The sequence below is a fragment of the Herpailurus yagouaroundi genome, unplaced genomic scaffold, assembly GCF_014898765.1.
Source record: "Herpailurus yagouaroundi ecotype Mexico unplaced genomic scaffold, PumYag 28, whole genome shotgun sequence".
Taxonomy (NCBI): Eukaryota; Metazoa; Chordata; class Mammalia; order Carnivora; family Felidae; genus Herpailurus; species Herpailurus yagouaroundi.
The window spans coordinates 77,900,069-77,919,874 of NW_024412376.1; the positions used below are offsets into that span (position 1 = coordinate 77,900,069).

General features: G+C 38.4%; 1 long non-coding RNA gene across 1 annotated transcript in view; it reads left to right on the forward strand.

Moving 5' to 3' along the window:
* The window catches only part of LOC121031536 (uncharacterized), a 386,595-nt gene that overhangs the window by 44,311 nt on the left and 322,478 nt on the right, over window positions 1-19,806 (forward strand). The window lies entirely within an intron of this gene.

Here is a 19,806-nt window from a genome sequence, read left to right on the forward strand (position 1 = left end):
TGAACCAGCAGAGTTGGGTTTTGTTTTATTCCTAGGAGCCTGTCTGAATGAAAACGTGACATGCTGAGGGACATTTTTTTGGCAATTGACAGAACATTTAATCACTGCGTTTACCTGTCTATTATTTTAACTGTGAGGATCTTGAACACAGAAATTACTTTAACTTTTCAGGTTTCATTTCAGTTCAAATTAAACTTCGACAGAGAGGGGTTCCCAGGCTCTCTACCTCCGTCTCTCTTTTCTCTCAGAATAAAGCTTATCGTAATTCGTTCATTATATGAAATATAATTTATTAGTGTAGTTGTATTAACCTTTACAAACTTCTTCTTTCTTTCCCCAGACTAAAAAGAATGCATAGTTTTAGAGGCTTCTCAGTCCTAGATTGGCTCTTAGACATCTGTCATGCAAAATCTGAGAGGAAGTGGTAAAATTTGCTACAAGTTAAGACTATCTCCACAGTAAGGGAGAGAAAGGGAAGGGAGAATGGACGGGGTGCAAAAGGGAAAAGTAATGGAGGTACAGAGCATTCGCTATAAGGTATTTAGTGATATTTGACACTAAGCATATATATGTATATGAACATATTTATATATACATATTAATGTTATTTATTAAAGAAATGACCAAGGCTTTGAAAATGTTTTCTTTCTAGAGAAGAAAAATCAGTCAAATATCAAACTTCAAAGAGTTGATTTAATATTGTAGCTCACATTTCAAATTCTAAAGTATCCATATAAACCAGACACCATTAAATTGAACACTATTTCAAAAATGTGCAAAATGTGCTCTTTATTACAGGGTGTTTTGTGATATCTGGCTATAAGTAATAGCTCATAAGAGAACTTTGTATTATTGGCAAGTCTTTGGCAAGATACCTCTGTTCTTTTCAGATGGCAATTTGGTGGCAAAATGCAACCATTTTAGATGGAAATTGTACAAAAAGAAAAAAATGTGCAGAAAATTACTTATATAATCCTAAGTTGTCCACAGGGGAAACAGAGTTAATGAGCATGGGGAAAAGCATTTTTGAAGAGATGGGTATTTAAACATGCAGGGATATAATACACATTTGGCCATGAAATGATTGTATTTGAAAGGTATAAAGTTTGAGTGGTTCAGGTTCCCTCATATAATACTTTAGGAATTTTCATTTGTATAAAAGTTGGATCGGGTCCAACTGCTTGAGATAAACGTTTATCGTAAAGGAAGTTTTCTAAAGGCAGTCAGATTGCTTCCCCAACTCTGACTTTTAAGTAATAAAAAGTGTTAACATTTACATATGAACACTGATTTGGACCCCAAGCAGAGATAGAAAGCAAAAGAAAATGCTTATCATGTTAAACACGTTGCCACCACTGGAACATTCACCAGTTCTTCATCTTCCAGGATGTTTCATTTGCAAAGATCTGTCCTACAGCTGGCTGCTTCTGAGACCCAAACAGAAGGCACAATTATAATACAATGAGATGTAGGCTTTCTGGTGATAGTTTTATTAACACTTTATAGTCTCCTTAAATTCTCAAAACTTTCATCAAAGATGAGATTTAGGGCAACTCAAAGGAAGGTTCTTATTATTATAGCTATGAGAGGTAAAAGCGTTCATTGACTTCAGAGGGGAAATTAAGCTGTTCAGAAGCAAGAATTTTTTTCCTAAGTCAAATGTAAAGGCAGGGCAAGTGTTGATAGTTAATCTTTTGAACAATTCAGTAGTCCGTACTTAGTCTTAACTTACTAATTTCATGAGGGAAATGATTTGTAAGGGAAGCTTTCTGTTTTAGACCTCCGAAGTTTTTTTCAAAATACTTTCTCTGAAGGCTTTATCAGAGCAGAAATTGTTTGACATGGGTCAGTATTAATTTACTATACCAGGCAGACAGGCTTTTGGGGTAGCAAACCTAAGTTTGGTTACAAAATGTGGTTCAAATGTCATTTTGAAAGGAGAAGCAGGTTGGACAAGTGGCTCAAGGTAAAGGTCCCTCTCAGGGAGAAAAAAGTTAGGAAGTGAGCTGCTTTCTCATTCATAATACTAATGAAAGGGAAATCCTGGGATTTGGTTTAAATAGATTAATGGGCTGCTATATTTTAAAACTGTTGACAGTTTGTTTTGGCACTTCAAGAAGTGCTATAGTATTCATGCACAGTAAATTATGAGAGATTAGTGATCATCCAATTTAGAATGAGCTAATGGTGTGTTTGTGTCAGAGAACTGAATTTACGCAATCATGTTCCCAGCACTAAGTAAGCATGCCAGGCTTGGGAAACTATGAAATGGCCGTAGGAGAACCCGGGGAGGCAGTGCGGGTGGGGGTGGTGGGGGGGAACATGATGGTAATCAAGGCCATAAAGACACGGACTACCTTTCATGTTTTAATTTGCACCAGTGCACTTGAGGCCTAAGAGCAGAAGCTGTTCTCTAGCATCTGCCAGACAAACCCATGTGTTTTGTTTGTTTGTTTGTTTTTATAGAACATAAAAAAGTGGTAAAGCATGCAGACTTGCTCAACAGCTTGACTGCAGTCTTTGCTGGCTGAAGCCTATTCCTAATTCCATATTTGTGAGTAGGGATTTGCAGGAGTCAAATTCTCACGTTTTGTGCATTCAGACCTTTAAGGAATTATAGGAAAAAATTGGGTCATCTAAAAAAAAAAAAAAAAATCGAATAAGGTCATTATTTAATTCCAAGCCACTATCTCACTAGATTTGGCTTTCTCTTACAAGTAAGTAGTATTCAAGAAAGTTGGCATGGCCTTAATTTTGCAAGACTAATTCCTTTCTGTCTTATGGGATAGATATTGTAAGTGTCTTTTATCACTGTTTTTTTGGATGTGCAGCACAAATTCCCTTATCGATTCACCTTTTCTGCTCTCCTAAGGTCTTCGTTCTGTGTAGCAATGGAATCAGATAGGATACTTTGTTCAATCATTTATTTATTCAATAATATTTATTTAGTATCAACTGTGCACTGGATATTGATGTAGGCCTGTGCTTTACATGGAAGCCACTAACCACATGCACCTATTGAGTCCGTGAAATGTGACTAGTTTGAATTGAGATGTGCTCCAAGTGCAAAATATTCACTGGATTTTTCAGATGTAGCACACAAAAAAGAAGGTGGATACTGTATTAATATTTTTATATTGGTTCTCATTTCACATGGAGTCACTATAAACCTTGCTGAGAAACTATATAAGCGGCAAACATTGTTTTACTTTGCAATGTCTACAAAGCATGGATATTGAGGCTCTGAAAGTCTATTAGAGCTAGTCTGTCATTGGCACAAGGTGACAACCACAGGGTTCCCTCATGGCCAGAAACCTCTTTGTCTGGATGTAGCGATCCTAAGAGAAAAGATGCAACTGCAGTGAGTTCAATGATGCCTCTCCCCAAAAGATATGTGCACTTCCAAATCCTCAGAATTTGTGAATGTGGCCTTATTTGGAATAGGGTCTTGGCAGATGTTTAAGTTAAGGATCTCAATATGAGATCATCCTGCGTTATCTGAATGGGCTCTAAATCCAATGACAAGTATCCTTATAAGAGACAGAAGAGGAGAAGAAAGGAACACAGGGACAAGACCATATGAAGCAGGCAGAGATTGGAGTCATGCAAGGACTACATAGAGCTACCAGAAGCTGGAAGAGGCAAGGAAGGATTCTCTCCTAGAACCTCCAGAGAGAGGATGGCCTTGCTGATACTTTTTTTTTTTTTTCAACGTTTATTTATTTTTGCGACGGAGAGAGACAGAGCATGAACGGGGGAGGGGCAGAGAGAGAGGGAGACACAGAATCGGAAACAGGCTCCAGGCTCTGAGCCATCAGCCCAGAGCCTGACGCGGGGCTCGAACTCACGGACCGCGAGATCGTGACCTGGCTGAAGTCAGACGCTTAACCGACTGCGCCACCCAGGCGCCCCTGCTGATACTTTTATTCTAGACTTCTGATCTCCAGAACTGTGAACAAAATAAGTTTCTGTTGCTTTAATCCACCATGTTTGTGGTAATTTGCTATGGCGGTCCTTGGAAACCAATAAAGCCATTTTCTCTTTTTTTCTGCTGTAATACATGGATTGGATAAACTTGGTCCTTGAGAAGGATGAAAAGAGTTACTCTAATCTAAGGTCCTTCATATACAAACAAAGATCTTCCCTTCCTGTAAAAGGATGGGCTCTTTGTACTTTATAGTTCCCAAACACATAGGTTCAGTTTAATTTTTTTTTACTCGCATCATTTCACCCCTGTTCTCATCCTTTTAGTCTGTGACAAACCCCATCCAAACCTCTTTTTTAAAAAACAAATTATTTATTTATTTTGAGGGGTGAGGGGTGGAGAGAGAGGGGGAGAGAGAGAATCTGAAGTAGACTCCTCACTGTCAGCGCTGAACCCAATGCAGGGCTTGAACCCATGAACCACAAGATCATGACCTGAGCCAAAGTCAAGACTCAGACATTTAACCAACGGAACCACCCAGGTGCCCCCATCCAAACCTCTTTTACACCCTGCTCTAAGATTGACATAATTCCTCCATACCTTACTCCCCATGTTATTGCTGTTTATTTCATTTATCCAACCAATGTTTTGAAAATCACCTCTATATGACTATAAATTACAATGTTTTTCTTGAGCTACATTGTGAACAAAACAGACAAAAAAAATCTCTGCCCTCCTGGATCAATAAATGATAGCAATTGGACAATAATGATAGCAATAAATAACAAAGCATATTATAGATTGATGAGAAGAACAAAGTAAGTGGATTGAGGGGTACTGGAGGTGTGGGCGGCTGGCTTGCCATATAAAGTGGTCAGTGTGGGCCTCACTGAGTAAAAGACATTTGAACAGACTTGAAGGAGGTGAGGAGTTAGCCAAGCAGATATTCATGGGAACAGCATTCCAGGCAAAGAGAACAACTATAGCAAAGACCTCACAGTGGGAGCATCCCTGGTGTGTGTGCAAGAGTCCAATGTGGTGGGGGGCGCCTGGGTGGCCCAGTCGGTTGAGCGTCCGACTTCGGCCCAGGTCATGATCTCATGTCCGTGAGTTCGAGCCCCGCGTCGGGCTCTGTTCTGACAGCTCAGAGCCTGAAGCCTGTTTCAGACTCGGTGTCTCCCTCTCTCTCTGACCCTCCCCCATTCATGCTCTGTCTCTGTCTGTCTCAAAAATAATTAAACGTTAAAAAAAAAATTAAAAAAAAAAAGAGTCCAGTGTGGTGGGAAAAGAGTGAACAGGGGACAAAGTGGTGGGAGAAGAGGTGATGGTGACGGAGCATGTAGGCTGTTGTAAAGATGTCGCATTTCTTTTGAGTGAATGTGGGGCGCTTAGGGATTTGAGCAGAGAAAAGTCAGTCACTTTCTGACTTAAGTTAAACAAAATCACTTTGGCTGCCCTGCTGAGAATGGGCCATGGAGGTGGCAGGGGTGGGAATAAGGATGGAAACAGAGAGATCTGTTAAGAGGATGTTGTGATTGAATGTTGGCTCAGACCTGGATGGCCAGTGGACCTGATAGGAAGGAGTGGGATTATGGATATAATTTGAAGGCATAGTCAATAGGGTATGAAAGAGTAAGAGAATCAAGGTTGATTCCATAAATTTGGCCTGAACCTCTGGAAGGATAGAGAGAGATGGTTTCAATGAAAGAGGAAAGGCTTTAGAGACAGCAAGTTTTTTGGGGAGTGGTGAGGGAGGGTATTATTAATTTCCAGGTAGATTTTTCTCATTATTTTAAAATAACCTGAGCTAGTGATTCTATTATTAAGCACAGTAGAAGGGATGCAGACAACGTTCAGTCGCCACTGGACTCGGGGATGTTCTTGGCTTTTCCTATTATGGTAATGGTAAAGATCCAAACTTTGTGTTTACTTCTTATTAGTCTGACTCTATGAGATCCTGAAACCTGCATACGGTCTCCTGAAGTTACTGATTTTATACTTAGCATTTCTTTTAGCTAACCTTTATTTCTTTCTCCCTCCAACATGATGATTCTCTTTTTAATTACTAATAGATACCTTCCACATTTTTCTGAACAGTATCTCAATCTTCTTTCAAGGAATCCTCTCCCTTATTATTTCCCACATTATTAACTATCGCCTTAGTGCTTCTTTAGCCTCCCATTCATACTCTGGGCCTACAATAGCCTTCCAATAAATTACCTTTTTCTAAAGACAATCCAAGTTGTTTCTTATGATTATAGTAAAGAACCCTGGTAGATAGAGAAATCTTTATTTAAACGAGAGAAAATAACAGCTTTAAACACTAGAAATCTGTATTACAAAAGGTGCTGTCATGCTTAATTCAGGAAGGTAATTTATGCATTTTATGTGGTTTCATGTGCAGTGAACCTCATGAGCTTTTATCCTATTACACTGTCAACAAATTTTATCAAAGAGTTCAATGGGATGGCTGCTGCTGAGCTCCCTAAGCTGAGATTTCTTTGCTTAGACTATTTAAACTCAACTGGGTTCGAGAACTTAGTTGTCTCTACAAAGATAGGTTTGAGGGGAACTTGCATGGAATAGTAATTCAATCATTATTGGCATATATTCAGTCATTTCATATCCTTCTTGTTGCTGAACTGGTGACTTACTCTTCTTTTTTGTCTTAGGGTTTTTTTTTTTTTAATGTTTATTTATTTTTGAGACAGAGAGAGACAGAGCATGAACGGGGGAGGGGCAGAGAGAGAGGGAGACACAGCGTCTGAAACAGGCTCCAGGCTCCGAGCTGTCAGCACAGAGCCCGACGCGGGGCTCGAACTCATGGACCGCGAGATCATGACCTGAGCCAAAGTCGGACGCTCAACCAACTGAGCCACCCAGGCGCCCCTCTTAGGTTGGTTTTTATTGCTTTCTTCAGTCTTGTATCAAATTATTTAATGTAATGAATGCATTGATAAAATCAACCTTAAGGAGAAAATGTTTCTATTTCCTTCTCTTCTTTTATATCCTGAGTCTATTCATTCTTAAATCCTGAGTTTAATCCTGAGTCATCATTTTTTATCTTCTTGGTCCAATGGACCCCTTTGGTTAACAAAATACTTTTAGACCATTTAACAAAGAAATTGTGAATTAAGAATAAAGGGTTAGTGAAAAACAGCTATGGTAGGAATTTTAATAAGGATTTAAAACAGCATTTGCATTGTAAAAATCCAGTGCTTTTGAAAACTTTGATGAATGATTTTTTGGAGAGGATTGCCATCTCCTTCCCTCCATAATTATAAAACACCTTTATTTTTAGGTTTATAAATACCAATAAGAGTGGTTATTTCAATGAATTTTTTTTCATTATACATTATATATTTCCTTCTAATTATATTTGTGCACAGAGCTGCTCTAGCACTTTTTCATTTATACATCACATTATATAAAATATATCAAATAAATTTTGGTGCACAAATATCATAAAAGATATAATTCACACAAACTCTTGTTGTGAATTATTGTAAGATGAAGTCTTTCATGTTAAGTGATGAAGTCATAAGAGTACCATATTTTCTCATTGTTACCCACTCTTCCATGCAGTTAAGATGTATTAACTCATTTCACCATTTAATCTTTACAGTAACAATATGGCGTAGGTACTACTGCCGGCATCCCATTTTATAAAAAAAAGAGCCAGCATTACGTTGATTCCAAAACCAAAGACCCCACTAAAAATGAGAACTACAGACCAATTTCCCTGATGAACACGGATGCAAAATTTCTCAACAAGATACTAGCAAACCTGGTCCAGATTCAACAGTACATTAAAAGAATTATTTGCCATGATCAAGTGGGATTTATACCTGGGATTCAGGTCTGGTTCAATGTCTTCAAATCAATCAATGTGATACACCACATTAATAAAAGGAAGAATAAGGACCACATGATCCTCTCCATAGATGCAGAGAAAGCATTTGACAAAACACAGCATTTTTTTCTTGATAAAAACCCTCAAGAAAGCAGGGATAGAAGGATCATACCTCATGATCATAAAAGCCATATATGAAAGACCACCGCTAATATCATCCTTAATGGGGAAAAACTGAGAGCAAGGTCAGGAACAACAAGGATGTTATTGTTATTCACATAGCTATTCAACATAACGTTGGAAGTCCTAGCCCCAGCAATCAGACAACACAAAGAAATAAAAGGCATCCAAATTGTCAAGGAGGAACTCAAACTTTCACTCTTTGTAGACAGCATGTTACTCTATGTGGAAAACCCAAAAGACTCCACCAAAAAATCTCTAGAACGGAATCATGAATTTGGCAAAGTCACAGGATAGAAAATCAATGCACAGAAATCGGTTGCATTTCTATACACCAATAATGAAGCAGCAGAAAGAAAAATCAAGGAATCTATTCCATTTAAAATTGCATCAAAACCCATCAAATACCTAGGAATAAACCTAACCAATGAGGTAAAAAATCTATACACTGAAAACTATAGAAATATTATGAAAGAAATTGAAGAAGACACAAAAAATGGAAAAATACTCCATGCTCATGGATTGGAAAATAAATATTGTTAAAGTGTTCAATACTACCCAAAATAATCTACATATTCAATGCAACACCTATCAAAATAACACCAGCATTCTTCACAGAGCTAGAACAAACAGTTCTAAAATTTGTATGGAACCAGAAAAGACCCTGAATAGCCAAAGCAATCCTGAAAAAGAAAACCAAAATTGGAGGTATCACAATTCTGGACTTCAAGATGTATTACAAAGCTGTAGTCATCAATACAGTATAGTACTGGCAGAAGAACAGACACATAGATCAATGGAACAGAACATAGAACCCAGAAATGGACCCACAAACGTATGGCCAATTAATCTTTGACAAAGCAGTAAAGAATATCCAATGGAATAAAGACAGTCTTTTTAACAAATGGTGTTGGGAAAACCGGACTGCGCCATGAAGAAGAATGAACCTGGACCACTTTCTTACACCATCCACAAAAATAAACTCAAAATGGATGAAACCAAAACATAAGACAGAAGGCCATCAAAATCCCAGAGGAGAAAGCAGGCAAAACCTCTTTGACTTCGGCTGCAGCAACTTATTACTTAACAAGTCTCTGGAGGCAAGGGATACAAAAGCAAAAATGAACTATTGCGACCTCATCAACATAAAAAGCTTCTGGGGGCACTTGGGTGGCTCAGTTGGTTAAGAGTCTGACTTTAGCTCAGGTCATGATCTCACGGCTTGTGGGTTTGAACCCTGCATTGGGCTCTGTGCTGACAGCTCAGAGCCTGGAGCCTACTTCAAATTCTATGTCTCCCTCTCTCTCTCTGCCTCTTCCCCACTTGTACTCTGTCTCTCTCTCAAAAATAAATAAACATTAAAAAATTTAAAAATAATAAAAAATAAAATAAAGTAAAATAAAATAAAAAGCTTCTGCACAGTGAAGGAAACAATCAGCAAAACTAAAAGTCAACCGACAGAATGAGAGAAGATATTTGCAAATGAGATATCAGATAAATGGTTAGTATACAAAATCTATAAAGAACTTATCAAACTCAACACACAAAAAACAAATAATCCAGTGAGAAAATGGGCAAAAGACATGAATAGACATTTTTCCAAAGAAGAAATCCAGATGGCTAACATACACATGAAAAAATGCTCAACATCACTCATCATCAGGGAAATACAAATCAAAACCTCAATGAGCTACCACCTCATTGAGATGGCTGTCAGAATGGCTAACGTTAACTCACACAACAACAGATATTGGCGAGGATGCAGAGAAAGAGGAAACTTTGGCACTGCTAATGGAAATGCTAACTGGTGCAGTCACTCTGGAAAACAGTGGGGAGGTTCCTCAAAAAAAATAAAAATAGAACTACCTATGACCCAGCAATTGCACTGCTAGGTATTTATCCAAAGGATACAGGAGTGCTGTTTAGAAGGGGCACATGCACCCCAATGTTTATAGCAGTGATATCGACAATAGCCAAGGTATGGAAAGAGCCCAAATGCCCATAGACTGATCAATAGATAAAGAAGAGGTGAGATATATATATATATATATATATATATATATATATATACACACACACACACACACACACACACACACACACAATGGAATATTACTAAGTGATCAAAAAGAATGAAATCTTGCCATTTGCAATAATGTGGATGGAACTAGAGTGTATTATGCTAAGCAAAATAAGTCAGAGAAAGACAAGTATCAAATGACTTCACTCATCTGTGGCATTTAAGAAACAAAGCAGATGAACATAGGGGAAGGGAAGCAAAAACAAGATAAAAACAGGGAGACAAATCATAAGAGACTCTTAAATACAGACAATAAACTGAGGGTTGCTGGTGGGGTGTTGGGAGGGGGGATCGGCTAAATAGGCAAGTGACATTAAGGAGGACACTTGTTGGGATGAGCACTGGGTGTTATATAATAGGGGATGAATCACTGGATTTTACTCCTGAAAGCATTATTGCACTATATGCTAACTAACTTGGATGGAAGAAAAAGAAAGAAAGAAAGAAAGAAAGAAAGAAAGAAAGAAAGAAAGAAAGAAAGAAAGAAAGAAAGAAAGAAAGAAAAGAAAGAAAGAGAAAGAGAGAAAGAGAGAAAGAAAGGGAAGGAAGGAAGGAAGGAAGGAAGGAAGGAAGGAAGGAAGGAAGGAAGAAAGAAAATAAGAAAAGAGGATCAGTAAGTTGTCCCACATCACACATCTAGTGAGTAAAGCCAAGCCAGATTCAAGCCTAGGCAACCTTCTCTGAACTAACCTTATAGTCTATAAGAATAAGCATTCTGAACATATGTCCACAACTCTTCTAACACAGTAAGGACAGTATTCAAAATGAGGGCAAACCTTACAAGAGGTCTATGTAGAGCTTTCCAACCTGTGCATTTCAGATGGTTAACAGATCTATACATTTAATTATCAGCCCATGGGCAGGATCCTCTTAGTCCATGGGATACACCTCTACTTACCCCAGTGTGCTGTATTATTTTCTATGGGTCATATAATGTAAAAATGATTGAGGAGTGCTGGTTTGCTTTACCAGTATACTAGTACACCCATGGTATACCATAGGGGTACACTGGACCCAGTATTAGTTCTTGACGTGTTTTGTTTTGTTTTGTTTTTGGTCACTGCATTTATAAAGATTGCTATTTCATGAATTTTATACTTTCTTTGAGATTTTTCACAGAACAAAGAGAAGAGCTAACAAAAAAGTAAAAAAGTATGGATGTACAGAAGAGAGAGGGGTAAAAGATCAGATTCACTCATAGAGTGGGAAGGGAAGGACAATGGGAGTTCAAATAGAGGCATCGCTTTGGATTAGTGCATTATTTTTTTAAGTAAATCGATATATATTTATTTCTTATTAACCATAGACCGTGGATATTATAAACTTTTCTGGACTCAATATTTAGTATATTTTCTACTAGTATGCAATTAAACTAAACCATTTTACAGATTATCATAATCATTAGATTTCAAAAGTAAATTTTTGGAAATGCATCTTTCAATGAGCCATACAAGATTTTTTAAAAAAGTTTTATTGATTGATTGATTGGTTGATTGATTTTTTAGAGAGAGCACATGTAAGCAGGGAAGGGGGCAGAGGGAGAGAGAGAAAGAGAGAATCCCAAGCAGGCTCCACGCTCAGCATGGAGCCTGACTTGGGGTTCAATCCCACAACCCTGGGATCATCACCTGATTCAAAATCAGGAGTCAGATGCTCAACTGATTGTGCCACCCAGGCACCCAAGCTATGTAAGATTTTATTTTCATGTATCTCTGGATAATATTGACAGAATGAAACCAGTTTTGCCACTGATTCAGTTCCCATTTTTCATTTTCATATATGTAAAGATTAGGAAACTTTGCTGACACAGATAAATAGATGGGAAAGACAGATATTTTTTAGGAAGGAATTTAATTGTTTGAACATTCATGCTGTAGGTTAAAAATGACATTATGGCCTGTTATTAAATGTAGCTGACAACTCAGAAACAACAGATGCTGGCAAGGATGTAGAGAAACAGGAACACTCTTGCACTGTTGGTGGGAATGTGAACTCATGCAGCTGCTCTGGAAAACAGTGAGGAGGTTCCTCAAAAAATTGAAATTAGAACTACCCTACGACCCAGCAATAGCACTACTAGGAATTTACCCAAGGGTTACAGGTGTTCTGATTCATAGGGGCACATGTACCCCAAAGTTTATAGCAGAGCCTTCAACAATAGCCAAATTATGGAAAGAGCCTAATTGTCCATCAACTGATGAATGGATAAAGAAGATGTGGTTTATATATACAATGGAATACTACTTGGCAATGAGAAAGAATGAAATCATGCCATTTGCAGCAACGTGGATGGAACTGGAAGGTATTATGCTAAGTGAAATAAGTCAGTCAAAGACAGATACCATATGTTTTCACTCATATGTGGATCTTGAGAAACTTAACAGAAGACCATGGGGGAAGGGAAGGGGGAAAAATAGTTGCAGACAGAGAGGGAGGGAGGCAAACCATAAGAGACTCTTAAATACAGAGAACAAACTGAGGCTGGATGGGGGAGGTGGGGGAGAGGGGAAAATGGTGATGGGCATTGAGGAGGGCACTTGTTGGGATGAGCACTGGGTGTTGTATGTAAGTGATGAACCATGGGAATCTACCCCCAAAACCAGGAGCACACCCTACCCACCGTATGTTAGCGAATTTGAAAATAAATTATATTAAAAAAACCCATAACTGACATTTAAATTAGGTCTTTCTTCAATTTTGTTGAAATTGAAGAGTTGGAAATAACTACCCTTGTGAAAAGATTTATACCAACTTATGAGTCATTCACATTCTCAACATCTAACATCACCCAATTTATTTTATTTTATTTTATTTTATTTTATTTTATTTTATTTTATTTTATTTTAGTTTAGTTTAGTTTAGTTTAGTTTAGTTTAATTTAGTTTAGTTTTGCTTTGTATTTTATTTTATTTTTAATTAATTAATTTTTTAATTTAAATCCAAATTAGTTAACATACAGTGTAATAATGATTTCAGGAATAGAATTTAGTGATTTATCAGTTACATATAACACCTAGTGCTCATCCCAACAAGTGTCCTCCTTAATGCCCTTTGCCCATTTAGTCCATCCCCCCACCCAACACCCCACCAGCAACCCTCAGTTTATTGTCTGTATTTAAGTGTCTCTTATGGTTTGTCTCCCTCTCTGTTTTTATCTTATTTTTGCTTCCCTTCCCCTATGTTCATCTGCTTTGTTTCTTAAATTCCACAGATGAGTGAAGTCATTTGATATTTGTTTTTCTCTGACTGACTTATTTTGCTTAGCATAATACACTCTAGTTCCATCCACATTGTTGCAAATGGCAAGATTTCATTCTTTTTGATCACTTAGTAATATTCCATTATATATATATGTGTGTGTGTGTGTGTGTGTGTGTGTGTATGTGTGTGTGTGTGTGTGTGTGTGTGTGTGTGTGTGTGTGTGTGTATATATATATATATATATATATATATATATATATATATACATACCACCTCTTCTTTATCTATTCATCAGTCTATGGGCATTTGGGCTCTTTCCATACTTTGGCTATTGTCGATATCACTGCTATAAACATTGGGGTGCATGTGCCCCTTCAAAATAGCACTCCTGTATCCTTTGGATAAATACCTAGCAGTGAAATTGCTGGGTCATAGGTAGTTCTATTTTTAATTTTTTGAGGAACCTCCATGCTGTTTTCTAGAGTGGCTACACCAGTTAGCATTTCCATTAGTGGTGCCAAAGTGTTCCTTTTTCTCCACATCCTCTCCAACATGTCTTATTCCCTAACATTCTGACAGGTGTCACGTATTCAACAAATATTTGTTGATCACCTACTGTTACTGGGCCCTTGTCAGGCTCAGAATAAATAACTGAATAGTATAGACATGGGTCCCAATCTTGACACAGCTTAGAATATAGCAGGAAATATGGACAGGAAACCAGTAATTACATGTATGATAAATGCTATGAAAGGAAAAACATATTTCTGGGTCTCCTTACCTAAATACTTTTCCTCTACTTTTCTTTAAGCATTTGAGAACCCCAAGGATTTCTCTTGGACCCTCTTACCTTTTCATTCAAAGCCTCTTGAGGAAACTCATCTAAATCCAAATCAGTTAGTGTACAAAGTTATTTTCCAAATATGCATTTCTTGCTCTCTCTCTCCTGAGACTTAGACTGATATATTCAACTGTGTGTTCTAACTTTACCCACTGAAGTCTAGTTGGCATTTCAAACTCAACTTGACTGCAGAGAAACTCATTTTTTTTCTCAAAAGCTCTTTCACCTAATGTACTCCCAATGGTAACAAGTGGTGATATGATCCACCCATTTCCCAAGTGAAAAGCTTAGGGGTTTCTAGAAACATCTTCATCTCCTTCAGCTCCCACCTCTGATCACTACATAGCTCTATCAATTGATTGTTTCTACTTTTCCACTGTCTTATTTCAGGGTATCATAGCTTTTACCCTGTATTTTGGCGGTTACCTTTTGTGCTAAATTATACAAGCAAGAGGTAGGGTTTCTGATTTAGTTATATGTTCAATTTTATTGGTTTTTATCAGAGACTATCAATTTTACTGTTTTTGCTTTTTGATATTTATTAAAGTCTTCTTTCTACCATTATATGTTAGTTAATTTTTGACAGTGCAGTATTAGCATTGAAAAAAGTGCATTCTTTGGTTTTAGGATATAAAGTTGGATATCTATGTTGCCTTAATAATTATTTTATTTAGGTCATTCCTATCTATAGTTCTTTTTGTTCACTTGATCTTCTATGGACAGAGAGAGGTAATGTAAAATTTTGACCATGAATGGTTAGTCTATTCTCTTGTAATAATTGTTTTGCTTACAAGTGTCAATGGTTATTCAAAGTTCCCTGTGATTCAAATTGTTTCTGTGATTTCGTTCTTTTTGTTCTCTCTAGCCAATAAGACTCAGCCTCTGTAAAATTGTCTGCCATTACATCTGCAAAATACATCTAATCTATTCTCCTCCACTGACAGATCATTCCAGAGAAAGTAGGGAGTTTGTGTGATTTCTCCTCCTTCCTGGTTTCTTCTGGGTCCAGGGAAAGTCCTTGCCCACACTTGAAATTGTTGCAAATAAGTCTTGTTAGGGTTGCCCTGCAGGGAGCATCACCTGTTTTGGAGAATATTGCTCTGTGTCAGAGGTACAGCTGCAGACGTCTACCTCCCTTGGAGTGTCTCTTTCCATGATAGAGACATGGTCCCTCACTGTGACATTTACTGCATCTGGGAGCCTTTGTCATATATTGTGGTTCAAAGGTATATACAGTTTTGCTGAAATGGTGTTTGTGTCCCTGTTTCTCATTCTATTTGTAGTTCAGGAGGAATTTTCAAAAGGAGAAAGGAGTAGCATCTTTTTTATTTCACAGTTCAAAACCCTAAAATTCCATTGTTGTCAAGCTGGCTTCTCTATCTGCAGACTTGTTCTCGAATTCAAGTCTAACATGGCTGTCAGAGTAAGCTTTCTCAGTGAAAGATGGATCAGGGTATGTGCTTGCTTAAAGCCCTGCAGTGACTTCTCGCCACCTGTAAGTTACAGTTGAGACTCCGTAGCATGATACAGGATGCTCTGTATGGTCTGACTTATGAAGATTTTTAGCCTAATTTCCTCCCTCCCTCTTTCTCAACATGCACACCATACTCAACTATTTGTAAGTTTCCAAATTGTCCCATGCTCTTTTTGCTTCCTTGCCTTCATATATTCTCTTTGCTTGGCCAGGAATGAATGTTTGTACTTGAACCCAGCTGAAGCATTGCATTCCTTGGTCTCCTTGTCGTTCTAAGGTCTCATTCACAGGCGTTGACTAGTGCTCTGATAGCATCCGTGTCCAAATGCTGTGTTACTCCTTTATGTATTGAATTTTTATTATGTACCAGATCCTGGTAAAATCTTGGGAGTATGGTAGACAACAAAACAGAAGAAGTCCTGCCCTCAAGGATATATAAGATTATAATTGATTGGAAATGTTCACTTATCCTTCATTAGCATGTGAAATTCTTGAGTGCAGGGATTGCATTTTTAATCTTTGTGTCCAAAGTGCATTGGGATATAGTAGATTCTCAACAGATGCTTACTGAATGAGCAAACACCAAGGAGTTTGTAGTAGTCCAGGTGAGAGGATTTGGGTTCCTGATCCAAAGCGAGGAAAAAGTTGCCAAATGTGTGACATTTTTGAGGTCTCAGTGTCGAGTTGTGCTGAGGGAAGGGTTTTAGCATCGTTCAGCTTTCTAGATTTGGCTACTGGTTGAGGGAAAGTGGAGGGCCTAGCAATGGAGAGTTGAGTTGAGTTTTGAACCCTGCAGCCCATTCTGAAATTACAGCGGAAGCATCGTCATAGGGCACATGCTGCATTCCAAAAGGAGTGCTAGCCTGTGTGCTGAAACTTCAAAGGTATGAAAAGATCCGGAGAGTGAAAACAGAGAGGACTTTTATGAGAAAACTTTGGGAAAAGGCTGTGATGTGATTATGGCTCCTCTCCTCCTACAAGTGGTGGGGGTGAGGGCTGCTTCTAAAGTTAATGTACAGTGGCAGGGGCTTCACTGGGACCACATGGAGAGCTTTCTGCGTGTGCCCTGAAACAGGAGGACACAGAGACTTGGTAAGTGGCATGAGCCTGAGAAAGCTGGGGCAGGTCATAGTGGTCAAGTAGACAGCTATATCTGGGCAGCTGCATTCCCATCTGATGGAGCGTGAAAGGTGTTCCAGGGACCGTGACTCTTGGAACTTCTGTGGAAATATCAGCCTTGGGTGTTTTAGAAAGAATCGTGACTGAGAGAGCAGTCCCTTGGACCAGTGTGTCCCCAGCGGAAAGAGGCTGTGGGGACTGAAGCTGAGGGGAAAGAAGGGCAGCCTTATGAAGGAGAGGCTTTGCCAATTTCTGTGGGAGTCGCAGTTTGTGAAACCTAACAGGAATCTTTGAGGAATCCACAACGGTATGTGTGAGAGAAAGATCCAGGTGTAAGCAACTGCCAGACCCAGAGAGTGAGAAGGTACGTTCTTCTTCTCTTTTTAATGTTTATTTATTTTCGAGAGAGAGAAAGAACACAAGTGGGGAAGAGGCAAAAAGAGAGGGAGACACAGAATCCAAAGCAGGCTTCAGGCTCTGAGCTATCAGTGCAGAGCCTGATGCAGGGCTCAAACTCATGAACTGTGAGATCGTGACCTGAGCTGAAGTCAGACACTTAACTGACTGAGCCACCCAGGTGCCCCAAGGCACCTTCTATACTGACAAGCCCTATTAAGTTTCCAATCCCTCTTATCCCTTCCTTCCCTGTGTGGACATACTGAGCAGAGAAAGACAAGAAAGTAGGGTTAGTTCTTCCAGGGAAAATGGCAACTCACAGAAGGCCCAGGCAGGGCAAAAGGAAGAGTCTTAAAATTCAGTCAAGTTTGGAGTTGTGAATTGATATTGGTCTGAGAATCCTAATTTCTGAATCTTGATCACGTGATCTGAAAAGTCTTGAAGCTTCCACCAGAGGCAGGGTGAAGACTGTCACCATACGCAGAAAAGGTTTACAGGGGCAGGAGGATACCAATATACAAGAGTCATATGATGACACCCCAGGGGTGCTGCTTGTTATATGTACCAACTACATGTATGTTTAAGAGCATTGGCTTACACGTGGTAATGGCAATAAAAACATGAGATTGGCAGCAATGGATTGTTGAATAAGGATGGGTTATCCAGAACGCTGAATAATGTGGGCACCACATTACTCACCAGTGTGAATAGGATGGGCAGAGGGAGAAGAGAGTGACAAGGCATTGCCAGAGGTGGGAGAAGGCAAAAAGGGAGTGGAAATAGGGAACCGGGAAGATCCCAGTTCTATGGAGCCTGAAGCTTATTCAGTTATTAACACAAATTAGGTAAAAAGTGGATATTTATTTACAAAGAGAAAATAAAAATCACAAAATCTAGAAAAAAAAGAATATGACACTTTTGACAGCTGTTTAACATGTCTGTGTAGGTTTTTCCTTATGCCTTTTGACTGCGTTTTTATTTACCTCCTCTCTTCAGAAAGAAAACTAATTCAGTCTTCAGGATGGCTGGTAAAAGTTCAGTTTTAATCATCAATAATGTATTGTTAAGAATTTCACTATTAGTAATTTTTATTACCAGGAATTTCCTTCAACTTTATCATTCATTATGATTAACAGCAAATAAATTTTTAGGATTATTATCAAATTTGAGAAGAGTTCTCTAAAGTGTCTTTCACACGTGAATGCTAAGATTTCAGGACATTTAAAGTATCCTTATGTAGTTACTGTGCAATTTTAAAACATGTTTACAAGTTCTTTGACTCATCTCCCATGGAGAGGTAGAGTGGACTATGTCCCTTCCTTTTGATTCAGGGTGGGCTTGTGTCTGCTTCAATCAAGAGTTCTGTCACTTCTAACATTTAAAAAACTGTGTTTTACACAAGTAAGTTTTAAGATGGCTTGGTACACAGCAATAAATAACATGAAGAAATACTAGAGTTAAACTCCCGGAATTAACATACATTAACCAGTTGGCCATCAATGTTTTCCTCATTATAGTGGCGTGTTATTGAATGTCATGTTATTTTCTTTGAAAATTTTCCTGTCAAATCAGCAAGAAATTAATAAAAATGAGTGCAGATGTGATTGAGCAAGGCCATTTCAGGCTGAGGGAGGAGCATGAACAAATATGGGGCCTGGTAAAGATAAGGGGATGAATTTGGACAGAATGTGGTGAACATACAAGGTGAAAGTGGGTGATAAGTCTACAGCAGTGTGTTGAAGCCTGGAAAAGAGGAGGGAAAAGGTGCCAGATGCTGGAATGTGCCTGCAAATAGATTGTCAGATTCTGAGAAGAGGCTGAGGACAGATGAAGTTAAGGAATCAGGGGCTTGATGATGATGGATCACTAAACAACTGAAAGGTAATATAATATTTTGTTAGGATTGTTAGTGTTAAGAGTCAGACAATCCTTGTTTGAATCCTACCTCTGCTACTTACTAGTCTATGAAATCCTGTTAACAGTTACTTAGTTATATATTAAGTTGACTGTCAACCACAAAATTGTATCCTTCTAACTTTTTTTTATTTTTATTTTTTAAATTTATTTATTTATTTTGAGAGAGACAGAGATAGCACAAGTGGGGGAGGGGCAGAGAGAGAGGAGGAGAGAGAGAATCCCCAAGCAGGCTCCACACTGCTAGCACAGAGCCCGATGTGGGACTTGAACCCATGAAGCCTTGAGATCATAATTTGAGCCGAAACCAAGAATCAGACACTTACCTGACTGAAGCACCCAGGTGCCCCTATCCTAAATTTAAACTAAATGTATTTCCAACTGAATTTCTCCTTATCTAGATCCTCCAAATATTATGGTCACTCAAATGCCACCTAACATGAGGGGAGTGTACTGGAGGGAGAGTCCAGGTAGATAGAAACAATAGTCTTAGATAACCGAGGTTAAATATCTCACCTTTACAAAAAAAAGTATGATTATGGGAATACGTTATGGGGGGCCATTCCCAGCATGTTGATCCTGTATAAACAAATGGCCTTGAAACTTAAATATTGTTAATTTCATGATAGATCTCCCTCTGCTGATGGACATGTGTGTTTTTAGGATTAGATGGTGTTAAAATTATAAAGGGAGTCCAGTAGCATGGGGATTGTAAATCAGTCATTGGTTTTAGCAATTAAGAGTTTATTGCTGAAATGTAAGATTGGTTTTCATGAAGATTTGCTGCGGTGTATGAGGGTGGAAATCATATTGGTAAGACTCA